Source organism: Nuphar pumila, chromosome 2 (genome assembly GCF_984573655.1).
Source record: "Nuphar pumila chromosome 2, dmNupPumi1.hap1.1, whole genome shotgun sequence".
Lineage (NCBI taxonomy): Eukaryota > Viridiplantae > Streptophyta > Magnoliopsida > Nymphaeales > Nymphaeaceae > Nuphar > Nuphar pumila.
In genome coordinates this window covers 89,525,037-89,531,282 of record NC_143250.1, presented here as the reverse complement: position 1 = coordinate 89,531,282, position 6,246 = coordinate 89,525,037, and the positions used below count along the sequence as shown (strand labels likewise).

Genomic DNA, 6,246 nt, shown 5'->3' with positions numbered 1-6,246 from the left:
TACATTAAAATCATGCTCAGCATGATCTCCGAACTCCAACAAAGCAACCCTAAATATCAACAACTAAGTGAGTGTGTGAACAATAAAGTGTTACATCTAATAAATTAAATAACATGTGATACGCTTGCATCACTTACTCACCACGGGTATTTACCCGATTTGCATTGTTTTTGTCATTTACTTACCACAGGTGGCTGAGCACGAGCTGGTTCCGTTGAAAAATCTGCATTAAAAAATACAGTTTTAAAAAAAAGTCGCCACAAAAAAAAGGAAGTTGTTCCGGCAAGGGGTCGACTCCCCTGCTGTTCCGGTAGAGGGTCAACCCCCTTACGAAACATAGGGGGTTAACTGACCCCCAGCCTTTCTGCCAGTGAGTCGACCCCCTGCCGGGGTCGACCTGCCGGAAAGGCAGGGGGTCGACCCCCTGCCGGAAACGCAAGGGGTTAACCCCCTGCCTGTTCTGTCATGGGGTTAACCCTCTGCCTGTTCCGGCATGGGGTTAACCCCCTGTCGGAAAGGCAGGGGGTCGACCCCCCATGCCGGAAACGCAAGGGTTAAACCCCTGTGTTTCCGGCACGGTAGAGGGTTAAACCCCCTACCTTTACGGCAGGGGGTTTAACCCCTGCTGGAAACGCAGGGGTTAAACCACTTGCGTTTCCGGCAGGGGGTCGACCCCCCCTGCCGGAAACGCAGGGGGTTAAACCCCCTGTCGTGCCGTAAAGGCAAGGGGTTAAACCCCCTGCCGTAAAGGCATGGGGGGTCGACCCCCTGCCGGAAAGGCAGGGGGTTTAACCCCCTGCCGGAAAGGCAGGGGGGTTTAAACCCCCTGTCGTGCCGTCATCTCTTTACGGCACGGCAGGGGGTCGACCCCTCTGCCTTTCCGGCACGGCAGGGGGTCAACCCCCCATGCCGGAAACGCAGGGGTTAAACCCCTGCGTTTCTGGCATGGTAGGGGGTTTATCCCCTGCTTGAAACGCGTAGGGCGAGTGAACCTGTCTCCGACGAGGCGACGGTCGGTCGGCGGGGCGACGGCTCGGGCGGAACGCGGTGCGGCAGGCGACGGGGTGGCGGAGGAAGGCGTCGGGCTGCGTAGGGAGGGCAGGAGAGAGGAAACATGAAAAGAGGGAAAAGGGTTTTGATCAGATTTACGCGAAAATTAGCGACGGAATAATTCTGTCGCTAAGCCGACGTAAATATATACAACTCCTTAGCGACGGAATATGTCTGTCGCTCACGGCGTCGCTAAGTAGCGACAGAAAAATACTGTCGCCCAATCCGTCGCTAACCGCAGCGTGTTGTTGTGACAAAACTGGTCCGTCGCTACGTAGCGACGGACCATTTTCCATCGCTACATCTGTGAATATCACGAAACGTAGCGACGGATTAGTGACGGTCGCTAAGCCGTCGCTAATTGGCAACGGAAAAATGTCGTCGCTACTATCCGTCGCTAATTAGCATTTTTCTTGTAGTGTTTGTCTTGGCCTAGACCTAGGTACCAAGATGGTAATTATGGTGCTTTATTATCCATAACTAAGAGTACATAGATTTTATTCTTGTGGCTCATACCTGAGAGGTACTGTGAGCTCTGGCCTAAGGTGCTAGCACCTAATGGGTACATTGTTCTGTTGGTTGTATGTTATTTTTTATGGTGGTAGTTATGTCTTGGCCAAGATGTTGGTATCATGATGGCACAATATGTAAAGTTAGTTTGGGTTGCCTAAACCATGAGAATATGATGTATGGAGGTGTGTTATGCTATAGTTTTAAGCTTATGGCAATTGGATTGTGCCACCAGATACCAATGAGCTTTTTTTGGATCATCTTTCTCTAGATTGGGATGATTTGTACTTGTATATATATAGCTTAAGTTTAGAACTCTATATTGAGATTATCTTAGAGTTTATCCTTTGAATTTGAAATTGTTAGATCTGGGGTGGTTTTATCTATACTTTCACCATTGTACAAACCTGGATGTGTTTAGTGAAAGACCTACTAAGACATGTGTAGTCTCACTCTTATACTTATTTTGTTTTCAAGGGTTCAATAGTAGACGGGCGGATGGTACAACATAAAAGGCTTGAGGGCATCTGTAGTACTAGATCTAGGACTGCTTCTGCGAGTTGTTTTTGGTTTTTGTACTTTGTTGTGTACAGATGATATATTTTGTAAACCTTTACACTGATAAATGAATGAAAATAATTTATGCCAAGACTTGTGCATGATTGAAAAAAATATTTCTGGTTTTTAACCCAATGCCGGAATGGTCCGTTAGGATTGGCTTAAGGCCAGTGACAAAATGGTACATGGTAAATATAATGTTGTCCTAATGCCGGTGCTGAAATGGTATGTCAACAAATTGATTAAAATATTGATTTGCCTAAATATGCAAAGTGTTTGAAAAATTGTGGTTCTGGTTTGGAATGTGTGTTTTAAAAGGAAAAGTCCTCCGATGTGCTTGCTTTTTGAAAAAAGAAATTTTAAAGTAAGTTAAAAAAAAATTGTGTTATATATGCAGTCATGGATACATAGTCATATCCAACTCCAACATAAAATACAAGAAGAAGAAGAAGAAGAACAACAACAACAAAGGGTTATTGGATCTAACGGATCAAATGAGATACTTCGTTACATTTTAGATTTGGATTCTTTTAGTTCGTTTAGATATTCAGATCCTATCCAAGATCTGACCTAAGGTAGGGTTTCTTGTTTTTGCTATAAATACTTGTTATAGGGTTTTTGAGAGTAATTGGATAATTAAGCTTGTTATTTTTCTGAGTTTTATGTAATTTTCTTGTATTTCTCTGTTTTCTTTTGACTATCATGCATAGGAGTAGCTTAACGTAGTGCTTTCTGGCGAATTGAGGATTCTATTTGCATTACACTAGTTGGGGTTGACCACATCTTTTTCTCAATCAGATAGCATACAGATGATTCAAGTCTTTTCTTTTTAATTAAAGAGTTGCATAATCAATTTTAACGTGAAAAAAAATTCTTGGCATGTAACTTGACCGGCTCTCATACATGTATATGTTCATTCACTTCCTGCCCCGTTGAATCGATACCCTTCTGCTTACTCACCTTGTTTAACTTGGCACGATCACCAAACTGATATAAGTGATAGACTCTCAAAGAGGCAGGAAAGAAGGTAAGAAGAAAATCCATGTTCCGTAGCATAGACTGGAAATGCTCACCAAAATTTTTAGGGTAAAAAGGGTTCAATCGATTATTATCACTATCATTAGGCATTGTAAACACGGTCAGGCGGCTTGATTGGCTCCCTCATCACAGCACTTTGTTATATATCACTATCATTAGGCATTGTTATATATCTATAGGACCGGGCAAGGTGTTGGCACTGCAACTCCTACGTACTGCTGCCTCAAAACAGCACTTTGAAAGAAAGGAAAAGACCAAGGAGATTTGTGATAGCACAAGGCGGCATTATGTGCTATACATTAGGTTAGGCCAGAACTAAAATTTGTGTACGTGGAATTGTATACCGACTTTGCTTGGTTTAATCCCTACAGCCAAAGGTTCTCAAAAGTGAACCAGGCATCCACGACAAGTGAATTCAGAATTTAAAGAGCAAAGGCTCTGGACACTATTCATGAATAATACCATAGAAGGGTCACATACGAACAACTAGAAGGCAAGAGAAGGAATTGACTTTACTAGTAGGATCTTGTTCAAATGTCAAAAAAAAAAAAAGGGTAGGATCTTGTTCGGACAGAACTGATCATAACCCCTGATTGACGAATTTTCATCAAGAGCTTGAACTCTTTGGTGCTTTCCATCAATGGACAACATTTCTGGGTACCTCACATTGGGTATAGAACTCCATACCTAACAACACTCGCCTTTTCCTGGAACCTCACATTAGACATGAAATGAAAAGCCATCTTTAGCGACATAGAAACTTTTCCTTCTCTCTCCGTTTTTCTTCTCTAAGGTGAAAGGATTTCTTGTAAACCAAACAAAATAAATCTTTAAATGTGTGACGGGAGAAACTCGTACTCGCAGCAGAAGAGTTATCCTTCCAGTCTCTCACCAAACACTGAATCATTCAACAGAAAGAGAAGTGGATAACGAAGAAAATCGTCGAGAGTCACCTGGTTGTTGTTGAAACGAAGAGTGGGACCCCGCAATCCGTTTGAACAATCTTGGGCCCATTTCTCAACAGGACTTTTGAAACCGATTGGGACGTAGGGAACGGTTCACGGCTTGTCCTTTTCCTGTTTCCACAAAAACAAATCTCACTTCTCTTCTTATCAACATCGTCCTCTCCTAACAATCTCCTCTTGTATAAATCACGGAGTAAGCATCGGGGAGAGAGCAGACAGCCTCTACTTCTCTATCTCTTTCTCCATCTCTTCTACTTGAAATGGCTCGTGCCTTCATCTTTTCCTTTCTCCTCTGCAACCTCATCTTGCAAGCCTGCCATGTATCGGATGCACAGATCCTCTTTCAGGTGAAGAACGAAAAAAAACATTGTTTCATTTCCCTACTTGTTTTTGTGCATGCAAGCTTGAACGTTTCACGTACCATATTCTTTCTCTGATCGTTTTCACTACGTAGGGCTTTAATTGGGAGTCATGGAAGAACACACAAGGTTGGTACCGCGTAGTGAAGAACCTAGTGCCTCAATTGGCTGAAGCCGGTGTCACTCATGTGTGGTTGCCACCGCCTTCTCAATCGGTCTCTCCCGAAGGTGACTCACTACACTTACATACTCCGCATAAATTGCTAGCGATCGAAAATTTAGCCTTGCTTTTCTTTCACTTGTGTGTGTATGTGTATAACAAAAATATTGATTTTGTTTCTTGTTCGGCCGATCAAGGTTACATGCCGGGGAGACTCTACGACCTAAACGTATCGAAATACGGGAACCAAGACTAGCTCAAGGACCTCATCAACACACTGCGCGCCTCCAACATCAAGGTTGTAGCTGACATCGTGATCAACCAACGAACCGCAGAGAGGAAAGACTCGAGGGGGATATGGTGCATCTTCGAAGGAGGAACGCCCGACGACCGCCTCGACTGGGGTCCCTGGGCAATCTGCAGGGGCGACACCCAGTACTCGGACGGAACCGGACATGATGACACCGGCGAAGACTTCCCTGTCGCACCGAACATCGACCACCTCAACGACAGGGTCTAGAGGGAGCTCACGAACTGGCTCAATTGGCTCAAGGCCGAGATCGGCTTCGACGGTTGGTGCCTCGACTTCGCCAAGGGCTACTCCGCGATGGTCGCCAAGGGATACCTCGACCGCACCTCGCCGGAGTTCGCGGTTGCCGAGATATGGGGATCCATGCAGTATGGCCAAGACGGCAAGCCGGCCTACAACCAGCTCTCACCGGCAGGAGCTCGTCAACTGGGTGAACGGTGTCGGTGAGGCATCGTCTGTGTTCGACTTCACCACCAAAGGCATCCTGCAGGCGGCAGTCGAAGGGGAGCTGTGGAGGATGATCGATCCACAAGGGAAGCCTCCTGGTTTGATCGAATGGATGTCGATATTAAAATAAATCGTGTACTTATCCACACAGATGCAGAAGAGCTTATCCATACAGCTACGAGTGGAAGAAACGGAAAGTTATTCCTTGATTGTAGGCATTACCAGATCAGCACTAACGATGTACAACGTCTATTGGGCATTGCCAGATCAGAAATCATCTCCTTCTATTTTGTTTTCCTTTTCTGATTTTACCGCATCTTCTTTTGTAACCTATAAATATTGTATCCTTATGTAGAATATTGATCATTCCTCTGTCTCTTTTATCATGGTATCAGAGCCTCTATCCTCTGCCTTCTTTACAACATCAAACTAATCACCTCTTTAGCGGTGGAATGAGTTTTGCGGTATTCCTGCAAGAAAAGCAAGAGCACCAACAAGAGGTGCATTGATGTATGTGACTGGTTCTGACTGCTGATAGTTGTTCCGATCATCAGCAAAGCTATCTCTGCTATCAGGGCCTCCAACCACCATACCTACCAATACATTTAGATTTGGGGAGCTGTAGTAGAGGAACTGGAAGCCTTCACCAAAGCGGAGAAAAAGTAAAGCCGAAAATGGGTTCCTATTATCCTCAGCATCAAGGGGTTTTTGTCCCCTATCCACTGATCGTTGTCAAAGTCACTCTGGTTTCTTCCCCAATCGGCCACCTCGATCAACAATTTTTTTAGCCCTTTGTTCTTTGGTTCGCCCCTTTCTTTGGAAACGATAGGCACCTCCTCTCTGTTTTTA

The 6,246-nt window shown here is 44.7% G+C and overlaps 1 pseudogene across 1 annotated transcript; it reads left to right on the top strand.

Moving 5' to 3' along the window:
• The first annotated feature begins 4,340 nt into the window (after nucleotides 1-4,340).
• LOC149846026 (alpha-amylase isozyme 3D-like) lies at nucleotides 4,341-5,733 on the top strand (annotated as a pseudogene). Its single transcript, XR_016430496.1, has 3 exons — nucleotides 4,341-4,468; nucleotides 4,576-4,708; nucleotides 4,838-5,733. The product of XR_016430496.1 is annotated as an alpha-amylase isozyme 3D-like (transcript).
• The last annotated feature ends 513 nt before the right edge of the window (nucleotides 5,734-6,246 follow it).